We start from the raw sequence: 11152 nt of genomic DNA, 5'->3' as shown, positions 1-11152 counted from the left end.
CACGACAGCTGTAGGCCAGGCTAGACACCCAGATCCACGGCGGGGGGGGGTGGGGTCTTCTGCTTACACTCCAGGAAGACAGGAATAAACAGAGTCAATTTCCTGGCCTCCCAGCTCCTCACCTCTCCATCCAATTTCCCATGCTCCAGCTGCAAGCCCAAGGGGGAGGAGGCAGAGAAGACAGCTGTGTAATCTAGGTGGATTTTCTCAGGGGTGGGGGTGGGGGGATGATTTTGGCTCCAGTCTTCCTCTTTCCTCACAGCTGGAGCTGGAACAGCGTGAGCCAGTGGGGCTGGGAGCCCAGCTGTTGGCAGTTGTTCCCATGTTATCTCTCTCGTGACAGCTGCAAATCTGTTTCGGGGGTGTGTGTGTCCATCCAAGTGTGAGAGTGTGTTCCAGCCAAAAAAAAAAAAAAAAAAGAGGTAGAAGACAGAGAGCATGAGGTTCCCTGCTCCACCAGAATCAGTACCTCTTAAACCCTTTCCGAGCCTCCACCTCCTCTAGCCCATGTGATGCCTCCTCCTTGGAGAGAGCATCCTTTAGCACCTGGCTTACATCCCTATCACTGAGATTCCAGGCCGGAAGCAGCTTCATTGGTTACAAAGCTCCCCTCGGCTAAGTGCATACTATGTAGTGGTCTGGTGGTCTCCTAAAGGTGGGGGGCTGGTGGTTCTATTTAACTCTCAGAACAGCTCTGGGTCGGCGGCACTACCAGCATTCATGTGTGGCACTCGAGGAAACCGGGAACAGAGTCAGTATTTGATAACGTAAGATCACACAGCTAGCTGTGAAGATTCTGATGCAGCCGGTCTTCAGCTCTGGCCCCGTTCGCTGCCTCCTGGCCGTGATTAATAAGGGAAGAAGTGCTTCGGGTGAGTGAGGTCTCCTTTGGCTCCGATACTCCAACAGCGGGGCTGCTTGAGTTTGTTGTCTATGTGGGAACTTCTGGGACAGCACTGGTTGAACCAAGCCGCTGAGTGAGAAGCACCTGTCTTGGTCCCCCGGGGCTCTGCTTCTGAAGCGCCGTATGAATGTTACCTGACAGAATTATCCAGTGCAGCACTGTGGTAGAACTGAGCTCTAGAGATGACAGCACTGTGCAGAAGGACAAAACAGAGCCTCTGATGGTTTGGCAAAAGTTGTGGACCTGTCCCTGCCACCTGCCCGAGTCTGCTCATCAGAAGCTTGTGTGCGCTGGGCACTTTGCGCAGGAGTTTGCTAGATTGTGTTGGATGTCCACATGCTCAAGGATGACTCTCAACACATTTCCAAGATGGCAGGTAGGAGCCTGCATGCAGCTTGTCACCCAGGACTTTGAAGCTTTTTGGTGTTGGGTGTTTTTCAACTGTGCTTATGGCCTAGGACATGTATGGGGTGCTGGGTTGGGTCATCTACTGAGAGGAGAGTGACGATGAGCAGCCAAGAGCTTCACCTCAGCTGCCCATGTCCTAAGGAAGGAGAAGTCAGTCAAGTGAAAACCCAGGCCATCTGCTGGGCAGCACGGCTGATGTCTCCCCAGCCTCATTTTGCACCAAAACAGCCCTTTAAATTTTCTTTTCTCTCTTTAATCAGGCTTGAGTCCCATCTGCTTAATTCCCAGTGGTGTGGACAAATCCTTACATTCTTCCCTTACCAGGCTTTACATGTCAACTCATCAGTACACTGATAAAGGATTTCTTTTTAGAGGTAAAATGAAATCCTGCTTTACAAAAGTGAACTTTTTCTGAAGTATCAAACTTCAGTGCTCATGAAATGTCCATTGAGACAGAGATTCCAGCTCACCTGTCTGTCGTAGGCCCCAGGATTTTCCACTTTTAACAGCTTCCTGTGATGCCAACGCTGCTGGTCCCCAGGTCACACTTGGAGGTGCCCAAGTGTCAGGTGCCTACGAGGCACACCCAGTTGACCTGGAGCCTGTACTCACAGAGCCATTCCAGGCTCGTGTGTGCACTCTGAGCATGGCAAGTGGCCCTGGAAGGAGGGTGTCAGCAGTCATAGCCTGCTTCTCATCCTTGGAAGCTTAGCCCCAACCCCAGGGCACCCTCTTGTATATTAATAAAAGGCAGCCCTAATAATATACTTCCCAGGGGCTCAGAAGAGAAACTATGAACGGTGAGAATCATTTTTGGTAAATGAATCTAAGTATACAAAGCTCTTTGTCTGTCTACTTTATACCTCTGGAATAAAATCCTATCTACCCAGCTTCTATTCTGCTCTCGTGTCTAGCTTCTTTCTTGCCTGATTTCTCTCTACATTTATCTGTTGTCCCCTCTAAGTTCTATCTTAATTCTCTCATCTAAGTTCCCACCCCATCTAGGTTCTCATCCATCTCGTTCCTTTCCATCTTAGCTCCTCTCCCATCTCCTTCTCTCTCATCTTGTTTTTCCTCATCTTGTTCTTCTCCATCTGGCTCTTCCTCATCTTCCATCTCATTCCTCTAGTCCTCTCTTCTAGCCCTTCAATCTAGTTCTTCCCCATCTCGGTATCTTCCTCTCCAGTTCTTACCCATCTAGTTCTTCCATTCTCTTTTCTCTTCTCCATCTAGCCCTTCTCTGAAAATAAACCTGCCTTTTTATCCCTTTGACCCTTAACTCTTCAAGCTATCTCTGCTCCCACTGTTTCTGGCAAGTGTCGATAGAAGGCAACTTGGTTAGGCAACTCCCATCACAGCTTGATGTACCTGTAAGTTGGAACCCTTTAGTTCTAAATTAATTAAGTGTGGATCTAAAACAAGAGAAAAGACTTTGGACCGGAGAAAGTTAGGCTTAGTGAGCAGGCCTTCTCCAACAGGTAGTTTGGAGGCTTAAGTCTGTTCTTAGAGAGTACAGAGGTATCTCTGATTAGATACTTTTGTCCATCTGGGGATGGACCTGGCCAGACGCTGCCAATAATAATAATTACAGGGAGGCTTGAACTGGGGTTCTGGCTGAGCATAGCTGTCAGCACAGAAGGTTATCTAAATATTCCATTAGTAGATGGGAAATGGTCCCCAATGAATGATGGAAAAGCTACAATAGCACATGAGAAATTCATAGTAGGAAATGGCTAATAATCAAAAAACCAATACCACCAAAAGACTCCTTGAGCCTCAACTCTGACCTTGACCTCTGGAAGGCCCTTGGCTTCTTCCAGGTGTAGCTTGTCATAATCAGCTGAAATCCTACTTCATATATTTCTGCGGCTTGCAGCACACCCCATGCCACGGCACTGTTCCCAGGTCTACCTAAGTGCATCCTGCCCTGAATCCCTGAGCTGTGTCTGCTGGGACATCTGGGCTGGTTGAAGAAGCCTCCCACTGTTTCTGATACATGACAGCTTAGCTCCTCCCTCACCACAGCTGCCATCAGCTCTATTTGGGGGACCCCATCATGTGTTGCCCTTCTGCTGTGGGATGCCTTTCTGTACACTGTGAATATATGTGTTGCTCCCATTGGCTAATAAATAAAGCAGATTTAGCCTATGGCAAGGCAGCTTAGAGGCAGGCGGGGAATTCAAGCAGAGATAGAGAAGAAAGATGCCATCCAAAGAGCAACATGTAATGGGACACAGGTAACGCCATGGCCACATGGCAGTACACAGATTAATAGAAATGGGTTAGTTTAAGATGAAAGAGCTAGGGCTGGAGAGATGGCTCAGCGGTTAAGAGCACTGACTGCTCTTCCAGAGGTTCTGAGTTCAATCCCAGCAACCACATGGTGGCTCACAACCATCTGTAATAAGATCTGGCACCCTCTTCTGGCCTGCAGGTGTACATGCAGACAGAATAATACATGCAGACAGAATACTGTATACATAATAATAAATACATTTAAAAAATGAAAGAGCTAGTTAGCAAGAATTCTAGCCATGGGCCATACAGTTTGTAAATAATATAAGCCCCTGTGTGTTTAGTTGGGACCAAGTGACCGCAGGACTCGGATGGGAGAGGTTCATTCTGACCATGGGGCTGAGTGGGACCAGAGAAGCAATGGAAGAGGGGCCAGGCAGTCCCAGAGAAACTTCCGGTTACACCCTTCAGACGCACACCCCCCACTGAGGAGTCTCCCCCTCTGATGCCATATGGTTTAGGTCTTTCCCAGGTGACCAGAAAGTTAGGTTCCCCGTTTGGGCCTGGGGGCTGGGCTTGACCTCCAAGAGAGGAAGTGGACTTCAGAGAAAGGGATGTGCAGTAGGACGAGGTCCTGCTTAGGGCGAACTGAGGTCTTTCATGAACTTATCACAATGACTCTGACTTCCTTATCCATCATGGTGGGCCACACAGAACTTACCCCCTTTGAATGCGAAACCCACTGGCGTTATCACAAGGTTTGACCTAACCCTGCAGTCCACACAGAGGCCAACGTCAGTGTACCCCAGGGCACCTCCAGATGTGTGGTGGTTGAATGAGACTGGCTCCCGTGGGCTCAGATATTGGAATGGCTGATCACAAGGGCCCGGAGATCAAGATGTAGCTCTCAGCTACTGCTCCAGGGTAATGGGTGCTGCCATGCTTCCTGCCGCCATGTCCCCCCACCATGATGATAATGTGACGAACTTCTGAAACTGTAAGCGAGCCCCCAGTTACATGCTTCCTGTTATAAGAGTTGCCTTGGTGATGGTGTCTCTACACAGCAATAGAACAGTGACTAAGACAGGAGTGGTCCAGGAGTGGGGTCTTGCCCTGAGGTCACCACTCCCTTTATCCAATAACTTTTTTTTATCTTCACGGGCATAGACTTAGCTCCATTACAGTTCCTGGTGTTCCTTTTCTCTTCTGTATGCTTTGTTTTTCTCCTTGTCCATCTTGCTCTTTTTCATCATAGATCTGTGTGATTACTAATAACCATATGACACAGTCATGACTAGATTGTCTTGCAATGTCCTCTGCCAACACCATCAATCCAAAACTCTTCAATTTAGCCCCAGACAGACTTTTAGGACAAGGGCACCACATTCAATATATTACAGGAATGGTCTCTAGGTCACATACTCATATTCCTCTCCTCTGAAACATACTGAGCCAGGCCATCATAATGTACGTTGCTCTCAGCACTACTGTTTTCCATGTTTTTACTAGTATGGCTCATTAACCCCCACTTACAGCATTCAACTGCTTTCCTAATCCAAAGTCCCCAAGTCAACATTCCACCAACAAGCAGCATGATCAGGCCTCTCTCAGCAATACCCTGCTCCCTGGCACCAATTCCAAAGCTAAGGAAAGCCACTGAGATTAGGCATATGTCAAAGGTGTCCCTGCATGGAGGCCCAGAGAATCCATTGCATGTGTTATGCCCAGATTACTGGGTCCCCCAAAGACTACCAAGGAATCCTAGTCAGTATGCAAAAGCAAAGAGCCTTTATTCAACCAAGCTCAAGCTTGGACCCTCCCTGTGTCCAAGGCAGCAGTACAACCAGAGAGTGCTGAGCCCGGGCAGGGTGGTATTTTTTTTTTTTTTTTTTTATCATTTGAGGTTGGGGATGAGGGGATTTTCAGGGTTCAGGACCCTGATTGACTGACATTTGTCCAGGGGCATTTTGGTGAAAGGGAAATGGATGTGTGCTGGACTAAAGGACACCTGGTGATATCTTATAATGGTTGGAACGCTAATGTATTTTCCCCTGGGATGCTGATTGGCCCATTCCTGGGTGGCAGCTGTGTGGTCAAGCTGTTTTGCCCCACCCCCTCCACCGCATGAAGACATGAAAGTAAAACCTGGATTTTGTTGTAGATCTCAAGATGTTGGAGATGCCAGAGCAGTGGGAATATCTGCCAAGGAAAGCTGTAGATCAGGTGCAGCACCAGCCCAAGAGAAAGAAGTGTGTTGTAGTCTACAAAAGCTGAAAGGGGATGGAGATCTGGAGTACTTTTGACATCAGGCATGGAGATGCAGAGTTTGGAGTTTGCCCGGCTGGTTCTTGGTCTTGCTTTGGTCCAGGATTTCCCCGCTGTGCTCCCGTTCCTCCTTTTGGAATGGTAATGTATATTCTGGTGCCACTGTTTGTTGTAAGTATGTGGTCTGCTTTTGGATTTTGATTTTACAGGGGATTACAGTTAAGAGATTGCCATGTGTGTCAGAAGAAACTTTGGGGTTTTACACAGTGTTGAGACTGTGATAGATTCTGGGGACTTTTGAAGTTGAGCCAATGCATTTTTGTGTTATGATAAGACCACAGGTCTGTGGGGGCCAGGAAGTAGAATGTGGTGGTTTGAAAATAGAACGGCCCCCATAAGCTCATATACTTTGAACGCTTGGTCACCAGGGGATGGAACTGTTTGAAAAGTTTAGGAGGATTAGGAGGTGTGGCCTTGTTGGAATGTATGTGTCTTTGTTGGAGGAAGTGTGTCACTGGGATTGGACTTTGAGGTTACAAAAGCCTATGCTAGGCCTATATTCTCTTTCTCTCTCTCTCTCTCTCTGTATATATATGTCTGTCTGTCTGTCTGTCTGTCTATCTCTCTCTGCAGATTAAGATGTAGCTCTCAGCTCCTCACCCATGCATGTATGAGCAGCATTAATTGGACTTAGTTATCAAATAAATAAATAAAAGTAGACATGAAGTGAGGCAGGTGCCAAGTTGGAGGGGACATGATAGGAGTCGGAGGGGGAAGTGGGAAGCAGATATGATGTGTTCATGTATGAAATTCTTCAAAATAAAGGAGGGAAAGTTAAAGCATGCTAAAAGAAACCAGTCAAGAAGACGTCATGATCCTGTTCTCATGAACTTTGTGAAGAGATGCGAAGCTTTAATGACAAAGCTCCCAGGGCTGGTGCGGGGGCTGGGATTGGACAGGAAGGTGCAGGAACTTACATGTATACAGTGATGCAATGAGATAAAACGTCAGTGTGGCCCCGACAGTGGAAACTCACTGGATCTCACAGAGCCTTACACACAAAACCAATGAGTTAACACATACTTTATATCACAATGCACTTGTTTTTAAAAACTCTTTAGCATAGACCAGGCATGGTGGCTCACATCTTTGATCCCAGGAGGTAGGGCTTGAGGTTCTTTGTGACTTTGAGGCCAGCCTGGTCTACAAAGTGAGTTCCAGGGCAGCTAGGGCTACAGAGTGAGGTCTTGTCTTAAAGCCAAAGAGAAACTAAAGGAAAGAAATCTTTCATATATAAAATTTACTAAGGGGGAGGAAAAGAGAGGAAAGAAGAAAGGAAAAGAAGGGAGAGAAAGGGGAGGGAGGGAGGGAGGGTGGGAGGGAGGGAGGGAGGGAGGGAGGGAGGGGAAAGTGCAGGGAGGGAGGGAAGCTCACTTGTAACTCTTTCGGGCATGTGTGTTCTCCTTACACCTTCCCCCTGGGTTCTCATGTTCTCCATGGACCACCCTCCCCTGCCAACCCAGCAGCAAGGCCCAGGCTGGCCCTGGCCAGAGCCCCTTCTAAACTTTCACACCCACTCTTGCCTTATTGGCCATTTGTAGGTAAGCGACTCTTCGGGTGCCATCCCCTGCCTTTCCTGTGCTTTCTACCCCCCCCCTAGTGCCCATGACAACAGTTAACACATCCCTGTGTACACATTTTACTTATCATCTACTCTCCCCAGATTTCTCTCATATTCTTTGTCATTTGAATAGTTAGCCCCTGGCACCCCAGACTCAGAGAACAGATTAACGCCCCAAATCTCTGGTTACTGTTATTATTAGAAACTCCAGGGCTGGGGGCAGGGCTCAGCAGTTAAGAGTGCTATTGTTTTTTTTTTTTTAGAGGACCCGGTTTCCATTCCCAGCACCCATATCAAGTGGCTCACCATGCCTATAACTCTAGTTCCAGGAGTCCATTGCCCTCTGGCTTCCTTGGGTCCCTGAATGCATGTGGTACACATAAACCCATGTAGGGACATACACATGCTCATAAAAGTAATGCAAAGATCTTTTTTAGTTTTAAAAGTGGTGTGCTGGCTGGTTTTATGTCAACTTGACATAAGCTAGAGTCATCAGAGCGGAAGGAACCTCAATTGAGAAAATGGCTCCATAAGATTGGACTACAGGCAAGCCTGTAGGGCATTTTCTTAATTAGTGATTAATGTGGGAGGGCCCAGCCCACTGTGGGCACTGCCATCCCTGGGCTGCTGGTCCTGGGTTCTATAAGAAAATGGACTGAACACGCTGTGGTGGTTGGAATAGGAATGACCCATAGGCTCATAGGTTTGAATGCTTGATCATTAGGAGGTGTGGCCTTGTTAGAGTGGGTGTGGTCTTGTCTTGGGGGTGGGCTTTGGGGTTTCAAATGCTCAAGCCAGACCCAGTCTCTCTCTCTCTCTCTCTCTCTCTCTCTCTCTCTCTCTCTCTCTCTCTCTCTCTCTCCTCCTCTCTGCTGTCTGCAGATCCAGATGTAGAACTCTCAGCTCCTCCAGCACCGTGTCTGCTGTGCGCTGCCCTGCTTCCTGCCATGATGATAATGGACTAAACCTCTGAATGTAAACAAGCCCCAATTAAATGCTTTCTTTTAAAAGAATTGCTGTGGTCATGATGTCTCTTCACAGCAATAGAACACTGACTAAAACAGAAGCCATGGGGAGCAAGCCAGCAAGCAGCACCCCTCCATGACCTCTGCATCAGCTTCTGGCTCCAGGTTCCTCCTCTGCTTGAGTTCCTGTCCTGATTTCCTCTGATGATGAACTGTGATGTGGAACTATAAGCCGAATAAACCCTTTCCTTCCCATTTGCTTTGGTCATGGTGTTTCATCACAGCAATAGAAACCCTAACTGAGACGAGTGAAATTTTACTTTGACTATGATGTCTAAAGTGGGGCCTCTGGGAAATGATTAGATTAGATTAAGTTCCTAGGTAGGGCGTCCATGGCTGAATTCTAGTGGTTTCATATGAAGAGAGATCCCACATGACAGAGATACATACAGATACAGATGTGTTGCTTCAGGCTCCTGCTGTGTGACACACTGTATACCTTGGGCTCTCCCAGCATGAATGCCAAGGACCACACGCAAAAGCTGGTAGGCCCACTGGATCTTAATGTGGCCAAGGAGTTCCTTCCCCGTCCTGTGCCATGATGTTTTGACTTCCAGCCTTCAAATATATATGCTAAAGAGACCTTTTCTCATAAAGTGACCTGCCACACATGCTTTGTTACAGTAACGAAAATCTGACTGATTAGTGTAATCATGATCCATGTAAATGTCCAAGTTAGAATAGGAGAATCATATATAAATCAACTACCAGACATCGTCTTTTTACATAAAGTTTACATACAAAAATGTTGAGATTTTGTTGTACAGGTTGACAAATTTCAAGAATTTTATAGATTTGTATATCATCACTAAAAATGAAGTATGGACATATCTATCCTTAGAGAAATTTCTCCCAGCTTCTTAGCCGTCAACACACTCTTGGATCCTCCTCAAACACTCATGTATACCCTACAGTTTTTACCATTTTGAGTCTATTACCACGTGCATAGAGTGTTCCCTTTTACTTTTTAGTAGTGTTCTATCATGTGGCTATTTTTCTAGACCTTTGTCTATGGAGATTCACATGGTTTCCAGTTAGCTCTTTGAACAGGGTTGCTATAAACATTCTTTACACTTTTATTGGGAACATGTTTTTCTTGTATAAATCTTTAGTATCCTATTTTCTTGTGTAAATACATAAAGGTGGGACCACTTAATCCTAGGATAGGTGCATAGTTAACTCCACCAAACTGTCAAAGAGTTCTCCAAATTGCTTCTAGCACCAGGGTTTTCTTTTTCTTTTCTTTTTTCTTCCTTCCTTCCTTTCTTTCTTTCTTTCTTTTTTTTTTTTTTGGTTTTTTGAGACAGGGTTTCTCTGTGTAGCATTTGCACCTTTTCTGGAACTCGCTTTGTAGACCAGGCTGGCCTCAAACTCAAAGAGATCCACCTGCCTCTGCCTCCCGAGTGCTGGGATTAAAGGTGTGGGCCACCATCACCCAGCGTACCTCGGTTTTCAAAAAGAATCATCCAACATAACATGCGTACAGATACAGATATGTGCTTCAGGCTCCTGCTGTGTGGCACACCTTGGTGTTCTGCCAGCATGAATGCCAAGGACCACAGGCAAAAGCAGTAAGACCTACTTGATCTTAATGTGGCCAAGGGGTTCCTTCCCCACACCTTCCTAATGCTGCAGCCCTTTACACAGTTCCTCATATCATGGTGACCCCCCAACCATAACGTCATTTTCGTTGCTACTTCATAACTGTCATTTTGCTACTGTTATGAATCATAATATAAATATCTGTGTTTTCTGATGGTCTTAGGTGACCCCTGTGAAAAGGGGAAAGGGCCATTGACCCTCTGAAGAGGTCACGACCCACAGGTTGAGAACCATCATTTCCCAAACACTCTCTGGCTGATGGTGGTGGGATTCTCCAGTCCCCACCGCCGCTTCGGCACGGTCGGCCATCCTGATGTCCACCGTTCTTGCAGTGTGTGAGGTGCTAGCGCTGTGGTTTTTTCTTTGCATTTCCCTGGGAAGAATGCTGTTCTTTTATTTCCCTCTGTGCATGACTGTAAAGTGTCTAGTCCAGTCTTTGGCTCGTGTGCTCCTGCCTCAGTTATCTTTGAAGTTTTCATCTGTTGGACAGAGTTGTCAATTCCGAAATCTGAATTTTTCCCCGTGGTCCGCTGAGGGGCACCCTACGACACCTATGCTAGCTCAGGACCCTCCCGTGTCTCAACAAAGCTATGGGGGAGAATTCTCTGACGCTAGCCCCTGGGTGTACTGTCTCTTTGAGACAGGCAGAACTGTCTCTCTAGGTCAATCCATGTCACTCCTCTGTTCTCCATGCCCTGGAGGGACCCATCAGCATCCGAGATGACATCAGGCCCTGACGTCCAGAGGGATGCTTCGGCCCCTTTCTCTTCCCTCCAGGTATCCTCATCTACTACTAGAGTGGAACCCTTACCACCAGCACTGCCTTGTCCCTTCTCACTGCCAGGTCCTGGCTGGACTCTCCCCCTCCACCTGCAATGACAGTCCCATTCTCTCTTTCTCTGGCCTGCCTTTCTTTTCTCTTCAAAAGTCAGGCAGTAGTGCACATCTGTAATCCCAGCGCTGGGGAGGCTGAGGCAAGAGGGTTGCAAGTTCAAGCATAACCTGGGATACATAGCCAAGGCCTGGTTTAAAACAAACAACAAAACAGTGTGATCAAATAGTATTCTTCTGATAGGACTTCTGGGGAGTCTT

This window comes from Peromyscus leucopus, chromosome 12 (genome assembly GCF_004664715.2).
Source record: "Peromyscus leucopus breed LL Stock chromosome 12, UCI_PerLeu_2.1, whole genome shotgun sequence".
Taxonomy (NCBI): Eukaryota; Metazoa; Chordata; class Mammalia; order Rodentia; family Cricetidae; genus Peromyscus; species Peromyscus leucopus.
This window is presented reverse-complemented; position numbering follows the sequence as displayed.